Source organism: Lepidothrix coronata, unplaced genomic scaffold (assembly GCF_001604755.1).
Source record: "Lepidothrix coronata isolate B3197 unplaced genomic scaffold, Lepidothrix_coronata-1.0 Scaffold90, whole genome shotgun sequence".
NCBI classification, from domain to species: domain Eukaryota; kingdom Metazoa; phylum Chordata; class Aves; order Passeriformes; family Pipridae; genus Lepidothrix; species Lepidothrix coronata.
In genome coordinates, this window is record NW_016690270.1 from 1,466,988 (window position 1) to 1,480,500 (window position 13,513).

The window sequence follows — 13,513 nt, forward strand, 5'->3', positions numbered from 1 at the left end:
TCCTGGTCAGGCTGGAGATGAGCTGGGTGGATTTTCCAAGTCCCTCAGTTCATGTGCTCCCATTGTATCTGTTAGTTCAACATAACTGCAACAAGCAATGGAGAAAAACACAATAATGGAGCTTTAACCTAATGAAAGTGAGCTCATTTCTTCTTCTTCTTCTGGGCAGGTGGATTAAAAACTGTGGTGTTACATCATCTCTACCCCCAGAAAAGCTTCCAGTCTGCCTGGAATGTTATCTGCTGGGGCAGTTGGGAGTCATGAATGAGTTCCCTAATCCATTGACAGAAATGTTCCAGCAGGCACTTGCAGACTTCCCTGTAGTCTAATGGTTTTTGAGAAGCCCTTGGTCAGGTGTTGGGGACTGATACAGGCTCAGGAGATGGACATTTATGTAGCAAAGGCCTTTATACTGATAGGATTTTTGGAAAAAAGACCTTACTGCCTATATTGGGAAAGGAGTCTTTGGAAATTTTTTAAAAGTTTGCTTTGTTTCTGGTAACTTTAATCAGGAGACCAACTAAGGAATAGAAAAGAAATAGAGATTATTAGAATTTCAGTTTCTAATCTGCTGTTACATTTTGATTTCTGAAATCCATGGAGTTTCTCTAATATATGTATGCACAATCTGGCTCTTTTCTATAGAATCTACTTCATTCTTTTCCATTCAGACAGGCCAAGTTGCAAGTATAAAAAATAAGATTATTCGGTGATGGGCAAATCAGATGATTCAGGTGTGTTTGAGAAATGGTTCAGTTTAATATAAAGCACCTCAAAACCACAAGGCTTTGCTCATATCCAGTTTCTACGAGTTCCCATCTAGTGGTGTGTAAATTAGGTAATGTTTGAGTCATTTGGGACTGGGCAGGTTTTAGCTTTTACCCCAAATGCTGCTGTGCCACAGAGCCCTTTCAGACCTCCCTTTTGAGTGGGATGGAAACCATCGATCTGGGTGCTGCACTAATGGGGAGAAATATTGATCACTCACATTTCTTGGGCGTGTGGGAGAGCAGCTTTCCCATTCCCAGCTTTCTCCCCGCTCCGTTTCCCACCCTGTGACAGGGCTGGAATGTGTCTGTCCCTGCCCCATTTCGGGGGGTTTGGGGTGGAAGGTGGCTGTGACAGCTCTTCCATCCTGGGGAGGGAAGTGCCCTCCCAGGGGGAATGATGTGGATCTCAGGAAGACCTAAGTGAATGTATTTGATCTGAGGAGCTGCTTTCACGTGGGGCTCTGCTGAGGAGTGATGAACAGCCGGGTTAGGGATGGTCCTCTGGGAATGTGCTGCACGAAACACTGAAGTGAAACCAGTCTAATGATTTCTGTTACCTTGTGTTGCCTGAGCAAGGGGGAAACTGGGCTTCTGTTTACTGATAATTATAAACCTGGGGAGAGCTCAGTGCATTAAGGCTGTGCTATATTTAAATGGTGTTTTGTCTGCCAAATGTCCCTATTACAAAATGTTCTTTGCCAAGATCACGGGCCTCTCCTTTTAAAAGCTGCTTTTGAAGCTCTCAGTTGTTTTCAGAAAATTGGTTAATGTCCATAGCTGGGGCATCTCTGTCTGCCTTCACTTTGTGCTGTTAAGTCATTCCAAGAGCATTTTAAAGGTGGTGGGAGCAGCTACGGGAAATGCCACTACACCACTTGTAGAGTGGAATTATTGCATTTCTGAAAGATGAAACTGTTATTAAAGCAGAAAATAGAGTGTTCTCCAGCCTCTCACCCTGTGTGCTGCAGACACTCAGCGGTGTCTTTAATTAGGCTGTCACAGCTGAAGCAAAAATAACAAAACAAAACCTCCTATGAACCAGCTGTGAGATTTAAAGGCTTTTACTCCTCCCCAGAGCAGGGAGCCCTGACAGGGAACATTCCAGCCCCTCATCCTACCACGGGGCTGGAGGAAACGTTCACCTGCTGGTGTTGAGCCTGTTGGGATTTCTGCTCCTGTGAGGGGCAGTCCAGCTTTACCACCAAGAGCTGATTTCTTGTATCCTCAGTCAGACTGACAAAAGGCAGCTCATTTTATGTTCTCCATGTTAAAAGTTCTAAAATGTCACTGTTTTGGTCATGTCTGATCAGGACTGAGTTGGAATTCTTGGGTTAGAGAGCTGCTTTGGATGTGAACAGACCTTCTAATTAGCAGGCTCTGCACTAAAATCTATCTTGTTAAGGACTTGTTAAAATCATGCATAAACTGGAATATGATTATTTGTGAACTCTGGGGTTATTCAGCAGAGTTGAATATGCCTCCCAAGGACAGCCTTTGAAGACCATTTCTTTGAAATAAATTAATTTTTTAAAGTCCTGGCCTTTCTTTTGCATGTTGGCTTGGGTATAAACATGAAACCAGGTGCAGTTTTGGCAAGAATATTGATGGGTTCTTGCTTGTCAGATTAAAAACGAAATGGAGTGGACTGTTCTGGAATACTCTTCAATTTTAGAACTTTCCTTTTTCAAGAGTGACCTTATTCAATGCCCAAATGAGCACCTTTCCTCTGCACCACCACCTCCTTATGTGTGTTGAAACAGGCATCCTCTCTGCTTTTCTCAACTTTGTGTATTTCTTTTTTTAGTGGTATTTTCCCTTTTTTTTAAACTCCCACAAAATATGGCTCCAGTTCCTGGCTAATTTTGCTGTACCACTGCACTAGCCAAATATTTTTGTGTAAGAATTATTAGTCACAGGAGAAAGAATGTAAGGGAATATTCTTAGAAAGTGTTAGAACTATGCTTGACATGTAAAATATTTATCCAGACGTGTAAACAAATCAAGGGGTGTTTTGCCAATGTCCCACCGTGAACTTTTGTTGGTCTGAAGTCACGAACTGGATTTCAGTTCTTGAAAATAAGGTATCAGGTTCTCTGCTGACATAAACTGGGAGTGCTGATGGTTGGCCTCACCTGGCTGAAATTTTAGCCCCTGCTTTTGCCTCCCTAAAAATAAATCAAGCTGTGTTTTCCGAAGAGCTGTAACCGTGCTAAAAAAACCCCCTGTGTTTATTTTGGGTTTGGGTTACTCTGTATTGCTTGGAGTTACTAATGTGGCTCCACTCTATGAGTAGCCTTATGTTTGTTTTGCCTTTTGGTATTATCAGTATCTTAGTGAGAGTTAAACAGTGTGTTTGATTCAGGAAACTGTTGTTTTTAAGGAGGACACTGATGATCTTCCCTTTGTGCCTCTGCTCCCAAGGAGCATCTCAGCCCCTCAGCAGGAAAATTCAGCTGTGGCTTTATCTGAGCTGCCTTCCAGTGACTGTTGTGGTGAGATATGGCAGTGCCTGGTGGGGATGCCACATAATCCCCCTGGCAGGGGTCCTGTCTCATCCCAAAGTTTGGGAAAGATCTCCTGTGCTGGGCGACAACACCTGAGTTTTGCCAAGCCTGGCTCTGCCCTTCCACTCTGGGCCTTGAGTCGTGAATCTCTTTCTCAGCTCTGCAATATTTCAAATTAAATTGCATTCCATTGCAGCTTCCCCCCCGTTTTGTTTCGGGTTTTATTATTATTATTTTGAAATCCCTTTGGTAAACAGCTCCTGGAACTGCATTCAAACTTTCAAAACTGTGCCATCTATTGTTAGTTTTCCAAACTGCTGCTGTGTCATTGGTTAAAAATCAATGGCAGTTGGAGTTGTAGGGCACGAGCTGGGAATGAGGGAGCAGTTACTCCTTGGGATCCCTTCCAGAGGAGGAAGGTGGAGTTTTGAGCTGCTCACAGCCCTTCTAAAATAAGAGTCAGAGCAAGTAGGTGCCTTTTTGTAGGAAACTAAAAGCTCCATAAATGAGGAAAGAGTGCTTTGTTTTAGGCTGATTATTCTCTCTGCCGATATTCTGCTCTGAGCTGATCCACTCACATTAAAACTTGTGCATTTCAAAATACCCTGATGCTCATCTCAAGGGACCCACATTGGACAGTTCCCATCCTAAAAGCAAAGAGGGTAATTACAAAAGCTAATCTATAAATTATAGGTATAAAAATGATATAAATGATATAAATTTATTTTATATAATATATAAATGTGTATTGTTATTAAGGGTTTTTTTGTAGTCCTGTTGATGGCCACCTGCCTCACCTGCTGTGGGAAAACACACCTTGATTAGAGGTGTTGCTCTTTACATTTCCCCAACTTCTTTACCAGGCCACAGGTGCTTTGTTGCACCTGAATCTAAACAGACAAGATAATTGGGCATTAAGGGAATAAAATCCTTCCCCCAAACCAAAGTTATAACAAGTGCTTGAAATGCAAAAGTCAGTAAGTTATGGACAACTTGGAATTTTTTATGTTGGGTAGGTTGTTTTTAAGTAAGATCCCACTTAAGGCATCTTTCATTCGCAGTTTAAGACTTGTCAGGACATGTTTTGTCACTGGCATTGGTCAGGATAAAAAGAGTTTCCTGCTTCTTCGGGCTCTATTTACATTAAAAATTCTGTATTATTGGTGGTGTGTGATGTATTTGATTCTGTTGTTCTGTGGAATTGTGTTTGGAGCAGTCTGTGGGAAATCCAACTCTTATCTTAGGGGAAGGCAGTGAGAAAACCAGAAGAGACTGATTTCATATTTGAGCTGAGAGAGGGGAACATTTTCAGGTGGCATAGAAGTGTGACACCTCTGCCCTGCTGTGTGAGGGCCCCTGAGCACTGAGGGAGGGGCTCATCAGCAATGCACTGATGTGTCAAAATAACTCATTTTATCCTCATTTACTGTAGATCGATTTGGGCCCAAGTCCAAGGTCTTCTGGACTTGGGAATCCACGTGCACATGGTTATGTTCATATCCAAAAAAATCGGGTAGTTCGTTCCTCTCTACCTGCACAAGGGACATGTGGCAGGAGGGTGTTTAACAAAACCGGACCTCTTCTACCACACAACTCCCGCAAAACCAGGCTGAACCAGGAATCTGAGAGAAAGAATTTGGGGGGGACTTTAGCTCGAAAGAGAAGACTTCAAATGGAACTGTTTGTTGGGGCACAGCTCGCTGTGTTCTGTGAATGAGCTGCGGGTGGGGGGTGAGGACTTTTAAACTGGAATATTGCCGTGAATCAGCCGCCGGGCTGGGGGGGAGTGACCAGCGCTGCTCCCGGAGGTTAAACTGAGCCCGGCTGGGCCGCGGTGCTTCCCTGGCATCCAGGAGGATTTGGGCATCCAGGAGGATTTGGGCATCCAGGAGGATTTGGGGATCCAGGTGCTGGCGGCACTGAGGACGGATGAGCCGGCAGTAAGTGAGGGGGTGCTGGGCACAGGGTTTGCTCCACAGTTACTCCAGCAAAAAGGGGGGAATTAGTTCTCTCAGAAGTCCCGATGGCTGCAGGTGGATCAGATTCCCTTTAGAATTCCCTCAGAAATTCTCCTTATGCTTTTTTTTTCTGCAGCTTACAACTGAGAATGTGTGAATTTGAAACGGAGTTCTATTTAGCTGCCCAAGAGCAAAACTTGAGAAAGAAACCAGCATTTTAAAATCCAAAGGGATAAGGCAGCTCTTGCTTTTATGCTCTGTTGGAACACGTGGGTTTTTCTGAAAGCATTATAAGTACTTTTGCAGAAAGTGGTAGAACAGAGAACACAGCAAAACTCTGTTTTCTGCTGCTCTTTCTCTTGTTGCAGGTTTTTACATAAGTATTTGTAGCTTAATCTGACACAGATGAAGGGAAAGTGTAACTCATAGGTGTCACCTGCCTTAAAACTTTATTTAGCGCAGTATTCTCTATTTTAGCAGAGGAACATTTGTTTTTCCTGTCTCTAGATAAAAATAACCTGCTTATACTTGCAAAAGCTCATCTTTAGCCAGAGTTTTTCCCTTTTACCCTCATCAGATTTGCACATTCCATCCTTTTGCCAAGGAAGCCAGCTTTATTTAAATTGCTGAATTTAATCAGACAGCACTAGCAAAGCTGCCACTGCCATAGTGGTAAAAAGCTCTTTATGAGGATCAAATACATAATTTTTTGCCTTTATTCCAGCAGTGTGAAGAGTGGAAATAGCCTTTATAGTTTGCTTGGTTGTGGCTCTTTAACACAGATACCTTGAGCCTCCCAGGGAGGGAAATAGAAAAGCATTAACCTGCTGCCTTGGTGAAGAATTTTGTTCCCTTCTGACCCTCCTGGTGGTGGGACATTGCTGTGGTGGGACAACTTCATCCATCCCGTTGATGAGGCTGCCATGAGGACAAGTCTGTAATAGGTTACATCAGGTTCATAAATCTCAATGATTTTTCTGCATGTGTTAATTTTAGTGATTACAAAGAAGTGGTGCTCTGAGCGTGGGGCACTGATGTGGCTCCTTTAACACAGCACTGGTGGTGACAGAAGGACCTGGTGAGCTTTGGGTCTTAACCCAAGGTGTGCAAGTGAAGTGTTAAACCATTAAAAGCAGACTGCCAGCTGTAGTTTTGAATTGCATTGGTTGAAACAGTGGATTTTTGTTAAGCCTCAAGTAAAGGAGTAAGTCAGTAAACTTTGCTAACAGTGCAGCTCTATGCACAGAATGGGAGGAACAATCCAGCATTTCATCAGCTTCCTTGCTGTCTCTTGCCAAAGTTTTTGGGCTGCCCTGCATTGCATCAGTCCTGCTGGACATTATTTTCCATCTATCATTTGGAGCCAGATGGAAAATGAATCCTCTGTATATTGATAGAGTTATTTCATAACAAGGGAAAAGCTTTTTGGCCTGTGCCTGTGCTGGTTCAACCTTTAAATCAGCTTTTATTGTCTGGTTGTGTTCATGTTTGGAAAACGAAATGAGGATCACTAATAGGTACATGAAGAGCATGATAAGGCTCCAGGTAGATGTTTTTCTCTCTGGTGCAATCCATGTGAGTGCACTTCCATGTTTTTCTCCAGTGGTCCAGGTGTATCCACAGGTGCCAGGGAGTGGCAGCCTCAGACCTGCCAAGTCTCACCTTGCCCTGGGCATCTCCTTTGGTTCAGGTGCACAGGGCAGTGCCTGGGGCTCCACCTGGAGACTCCAACTTCCCTCCTTGTGGGACACCTGTGGAGCCAGGCTGGGAGAGCTGGGAATGTTCAGCCTGGAGCAAAGAAGGCTCCAGGGAGACCTCAGAGCCCCTTGCAGTGCCCAAAGGGGCTTTCCCTTTACAGAGTAGGAAATCAATCATTAGGAGTTTGTTTCTCTGCTTTTGTGTTCAGAGAAACTTCTGGCATGTTCCAAGGATGTCTTTTAAGAAATTTATGGTGGTTTTGGCTGATAGAGAGTTAATTTTCTTCCTGGTAACTAGCAGGTGACTGTGGTTGGGATCTGTGCTGGAAAAGGGGGCTGATAACACAGGGATGTTTTAGTTATTGCTGAGCAGGAATCACACAGGGCCAAGGTCTGCTCTGCTCCCCACCCCACCACTGAGGAGCTGGGGGGACACAGCCAGGACAGCTGAGCCAAGGGATGGATATTCCACACCACAGGGAATCCTGCTTAGAATATAGAGGTGGGGGAAGAAGAAGGAAGGGGGGGATGTTGGGAGTGATGGTGTTTGTCTTCCCAAGTCCCCGTTAGGTGTAATGGAGCTTTCCTTGGGATGGCTGAACACCTGCCTGCCCATGGGAAGTGGGGAATGAATTCCTTGGTTTGCTTTACTTGCACGTGCAGTTTTTATAGAGTCATAGAATCCCAGAAATCATCTCATTCCACCCCCTGCCATGGGCAGGGACACCTTCCACTGTCCCAGGTTGCTCCAAGCCCCATCCAACCTGACCTTGGACACTTCCAGGGACGGGGCAGCCACAGCTTCTCTGGGCAACCTGTGCCTCAGGGAAGAATTCCCCTCACAGGGAAGAATTTCTCCCAAATACCTGTCTGCCCTTTGGCAGTGGGAAGCCATTCCCCCTTGTCCTGTCAGCCCATTTCCTGACTAAGAGTCCCTCTCCACCTTCCTTGTAGCCCCTTCAGATCCTGGAAGGGGCTGTGAGGTCTCCACACAACCTTCTCTTCTCTTTAGCTATTAAAGTGTCTTTATGTCGACTCACGAGCTTCTGTTCCAGTTCTCTCCCCATCCCACCAGGGAACACGAGCACGTGTGAGGCTCAGCTGCCATCTGGGGTTAAACCAGGACAGACATTAAAGCCAGGCTTTAGCCATTGTGGAAAAACATGCAGTTCTATTAGAAATCCATCTTGTTCTGAAGGAGCTGACTGCAGAATTAGGTCAGGCACGCCCTGCGTACTCGTGTTTCCTGCTGGCTCATATTTCTGACAATAATTGTACATGGGAATGTTTTTGTGGACTTAAAGGAGTGTTGTCACCTTAAAAAGTAGTTGTTGGGAGTTTTATTTCAGTCCTGGTGGTTATGCTGTGGTTTAGGAGGAGGGGGAGGGTTGCTCACCACCTGATTCACTCACTGCTTGTCCTTCCTTGCCATTTACAAACTGAATGGTGAAGTAAATTACTCATTTCTACTATTTTTACTGTCTTACAACCTCTCTCCTGCCATGCCAGATGACAGTGAAGCCGTGCAAAAGCTGTCAGATGTTACAGCAAGGGCTGTAATTCAATGGGTTTGGACAGCTCAGCTTTTCATTGTTTTCCTTTGAAGTTTCTGTGAAGTTCTTGATACCTAAAATACTCTGTAGTGGTTCTTTAAAACTAAGTCCCAGGGATAAGGAATATATCCTTATCAATATAACAAAATATTATATTTATATAATTAATAAAAGTAGAAACCAGCAGGTTTGTACTGATGCTTTTGTTACCTTTTGTTTAATAAAGTGCTGCATCTTAGTGGGCTTTCTCTGCTGGTTGTGTTGCTGTAATTCAATTCCTTTTTGTGGCACACATCACCTTGTTTATGGTGATCTGTGCAACTTAAGCCATTCACCTCCTTCCAGCAGCTGAGTGAGAACTGTAAACCTTGGGAATGGCTTTGGATGTGCCTCAGATTCGTTAGGGTGGGGAAGGATAACGTGCTGAAGATCTTCCCAGCCTCTCAACGTTGCAGAACGCTTCCTTCTTAAGAATTGCACAGAACAAGGATCTCCCTCTTCATCTCTGCAAAGCATTTGTAGCATGAATTGTTTGTGCCAAAGGGTTCGTTGCTAAATAAAACTGTTTCCACTTGGTGATTAAAAATAATTTAAATATGACTTCCATATTTTTCTCTCAAGAAAAGACAAGGCTCTAGGCAAGTTCAAATAAAGATTATTTCACCAGGACCACCAGCACATGGTTTGGAGACAGATGTTTGTGCAGTTGCACAGCTCATTTTTGGTGTTGGCGTGTTCTGGAGAGAGGAGGGACCTAAATATCCCAAGTTAAGGTAAAACCAATGGCCAGAACCAGATGGGAATTTTGATTTTTGACTCTGATACTGATTTCCTTTAAAAAAATAAAATCTCAGCCTGTTAAGGAGCTCTTTGATCTTTAGTGTTGAATGTGACTTGAGCTTTTGATACTCCTGAATGCCCAGCTCCCAAAATCCAGCTGAGTCTTCCAGCTTCTCTGTGGATTGATCCTCTGTGGACTGATTTTGGGAACACAAACTGCTCCTCACCTGATCCTCCAGGATTTGAGAACACAAACTGCTCCTCACCTGATCCTCCAGGATTTGAGAACACAAACAGGTCACGGAGAAGTGAGAAAGAGTTTGGGGTGTTCGTTCACTGCTCATGATCCATTCTGTGGTACCAGCTAATTTACACTTCCCAGAGGGTGGAAACATGCATGGAAAGAGCCTTGGAAGGAAGGTGGTAACCTGGGAATTGCTGGTGCCTGGAGCTGAGCAGTGAACGTGCTACAAGTCAGAGTAGCACCTGGGTAGGCAGTGGATCTGTTCCTCTGATCCTCAGGATTATGTCTCCTCCTCTGTGTCCCCGTTTTCTCTCATAAAACACTTCCCTGCAGTGTTTCCCAGGGCTGTTAGGAGCAATGAGCAGTTAATATTTGTAAAAAGCTTTGAAGATGAATAGTGCTAATTATTATTTATAGGTATTCACTCTCAGCACAGGTAGTTCTTGATCCTGGGCATGAAAGGAAACCAGGACATTTGTAAGCTGGTCAGGCAGGAGTTTGGCCTTGAAGTCTTTGTGTCCTGGTTTCCCTGCTGGGTTCTGTGTGTTTGCAATATATTTGTCTCATTAAATGACCACTTTGGGGATTTATTGTACCAGCCAGATGTGCTAAAGGAACCTTACTCACTTTCCTCAATTCTGCTGACACCTGGTGTGCAGGATTTGGGAATGCCAAGACAGGGAATTGTCATCAGCCTGGCCCAGGTTGGATAATCAGCAGGGCTGGATGTTCCACTTCCTGAAGATTCAATAAGGAAAGTCAGATCTGACACTGGAAGAGCCACCACATTGCAAAGAGCAGCTGTTTGTGAATCTGTTTTAACAGAAGAGAACAAGGAGAAGGGTGTCCATCAGCTGGGGTTTTTCTCCTAAAAATCCTGCTTAGCAGATTAAGCAGCAAAAGAACAGGAAATTATCAGGGAAAATTCCCGTGTTGTAGTTCCTGTGTATCTGATGATAGTTCTGTAAATAATTTCAGAGCTGTTGTAGTTGAGGGCTGCTGAGGGGTGTTCAGGGTCTCTTCAACTGTGCCTGCATTGAATTAGAGCTTGAGGTGATGAACAAAGATTGCAACATTCACCCAACCCAGTTTGGTGGCTGTGAAATTCAGTCTGTTGGGGCTTTGTTCTGTTTGACATCTCTTCAATAGGGCTTGGAAGGCAGAGCTCTGGGGAAGGTGTGGAGTCTGAGTGTCCCTGGATAAAGCTGCCTTTCTCTGATTCCCTGCCCAAACTCTGCTGAGTAATGCAGTAAAAAATCAGGAGATCATCCATGAGTCTGTTCCCCAGTGCAGGGCAGTGTTCACAGGCACTGGTGGGTTTCTGGTGGGAGTGATGGGGGGATCTGTCCAGGAAGATGTGGGAGAGGGAGTTTTCCAAGGCTGTGTTGGGTGAGAGCAGAGGGGGAGGTGATGCCCTGAGAGCTGCCCAGTTGCTGGGACTGAGATGACCCTCGGAGGCTCCTCCTGTCGCTGTTCCTTCCAGCCAGAGCCATTGAAAAAGAAATGGGTTTGCTGTTGCCAAAAATTTTCCTTCAGATGAACATCACATGATGTGTAAGCAACAGATTTTCTAAAAATACACAGATATAACAATGCTGGCAACTTAATATTGGGTTTACAGAACAAAGGAAAGGAATTGTTTTTCCTTTTTTAAATTCTCATTAAGAATTAAATGGTTCCACTGACTGCCAGTAACAAAGGGGTTGAAACCCACCACTGAACTGCTCATTAAGGCTTCACCCTCAGCAGGTCCTGCCCAGAAAACTTGCCAGCTCTGCCTTGGCATTTTGTTGTTTTATTAGTGCTGTGTTTTATCTGGTTTGTCTCTACCAGGCAGGGCTCTGCCAGGAGACAGAGATGGCACCCACAGGCCCTGGAGTCTTCATTCAGCCAAGGAAAAGACACAGGACAATTGTGCAGCAGGGGGGGAAATTGGGAAAATTCATTAATGAGGAAATTGGTGCTTTGTGTTTTAGAGAGTGGAAGGAAAACAGTTGAAGGCAAGAAAGGAGAGCTGGTTCTTGTCCAGGGCAAATCAAATGCCAGAGAGAATGAGGGAAAGAGGGCAAAGAAATCTGTTAGGAGATACAGGGAGTGAAGTGGGTCTTAAAGATAGAAACAAGGAGGAAGAATTTCACTTGGAAAAAAAATGAGAAAAATGGAAGCTGTGTCTGCATATGATGGAAGAACATTGCAGATCTGAGTGGTGTTGGTGAAATCATCGTGTGTGAGGCTTCTCCAGTCATGGATGTTCTGCATCATACAAGTGGGGTTTGTAGGACTGTTTTGGGTTAAATCCTGGAGTGAGCACTGTGTGACAGCAGGGGCATAAATCAAGAAGGAAAACCCAAAACCAAGGAGTGACTGGGAGCAGGGAACCTCCTGGTCGAACCTCACAGTGGTTAAGTGGCAACTCCTGAGCTGTTAACTGGGAAAATGTTATATTTCAGGCTGTAGCCATGTTACAGAGCTCATTTTGCCAGGGCTGGGAATCAAGAGATACATAAACATTTTTAAAGGGCACTAGAGTTCTGGAGGGAGGGTAATTGCCAGGAAGGTATTTGCAGGAATGCACATGTGATCTGAAGACATCAGTGGCTTTAGACTTAGCTTTAAAAAAAGCAAAGGTTTATAGATTAAATATATTTAATAGACCCCTGGTTACTTTAAACGCTTTTTTCGTTTTCCTAAGTGAGTACAGGGGCATCATAAGCCTCTGAAACACAGTTAAATACCTGCAAAAATGCCTTTTGAGCCTGAGGGACTTGGCTTGTGGTACCAAATACAGGGATTTGAGCTTCACTGCTTGGGAGTTCCCTCCAAAACTAACAACCTGGTGTTTTCTCTGCAGCTCTTCCCTGAGGAAACGCCACCAACTCCTCACAGCACGGAGGCCCAGCATGAATGTGAACTGTGCTGGGGGGACAGACTGGTCGAGGAACCCGGAGTCCAGTTGCCCTGTGGAAAACAGAACTGTGGCATCTCATGAGTCAGAAGAAAGTGCTGTGGTGGTAGGAGGTCACAGCTCTGCTGCAGTTCCCAGGACTGAGGGTAAGTAAGGATGATGTCCTCACCTCATAATCCTCAAGGGAGATTATTTTTTGTTCTCTGAGGGCTGCTCAGTTTTGGAAGAGGTTCCAGTGTCACAAGGCAGGCTGCACTGGGGAGTGTGTACCCTGCTCTAAAGGACAGCAGTTCGCAGCAGAGTTCAGCAACTTGGCAGCATCATCCCATGGGAATGCCCTGGCTGGCCAGCTCATGGCTCCTCCTGGGATTGTCCCTGAACAGATTCCCTGGAAGCAGCTGGACAGTGTGTCCACCACGGACCAGCATCAAGCACTGCTGACTTGCAGCGCCTGGTGAGGTGTGTGCTGCTGCTGCAGCTGCCTGGGAGGGTCTGTGTCTATTTTGAGCTTGTTTAATTCCTGTGCTCCTGCCCTTTGCCACTGAAACCATCACTGGGGTTCGTTAGGAAATTTTTTTATCCAAAATCCAGTCAAAAACACAGTCTAGTTGTGTCGGGGAGGGTTAGGTTGGATATTAGGAAAAGGTTCTTCCCCCAGAAGTGATTGTGCACTGAACAGGCTCCCCGGGGCAGTGGTCATGGCCCCAAGGCTGACAGAGCTCAAGAAGTGTTTGAACAACACCCTCAGGCATGTGGTGGGATTTTGGGGTTGTCCCGTGCAGGGCCAGGAGTGTGACTGGTGATTCTTGTAGGTTCCTTCCAACTCAGCATATTCTGTGATTCTGTGATATAACATTACTCTGACAGTTATGTCTACTGGAATCCTTAATTGTATGACTCAGTTTTCTCGTTGCAGTAGGAGGTGTTACTATGAAATGATGTTTTCCAATAAATTATCTCTTACCCTGCAATATTCATTTGTCTCCCTCAGGTTTGGATCCCGAATGCCGACACAGCACTTGCCCAGGAAGTCCCCAGATCAGCTGCATGCTCTCTGCTCCTGAAGACACTCACAGCTGCCATTTCCCAGATGGAAATAAGA

The 13,513-nt window shown here is 44.9% G+C and overlaps 1 protein-coding gene across 1 annotated transcript in view; it reads left to right on the forward strand.

The window, feature by feature from the left end:
• The first annotated feature begins 6,991 nt into the window (after window positions 1–6,991).
• Window positions 6,992–13,513, forward strand: part of KCTD20 (potassium channel tetramerization domain containing 20) — a 14,759-nt gene continuing 8,237 nt past the window's right edge. Inside the window, exon 1 of the mRNA XM_017821394.1 lies at window positions 6,992–7,002. The gene's annotated coding sequence lies outside the window, so the exon portion shown is untranslated. The remainder of the gene's footprint in view (window positions 7,003–13,513) is intronic.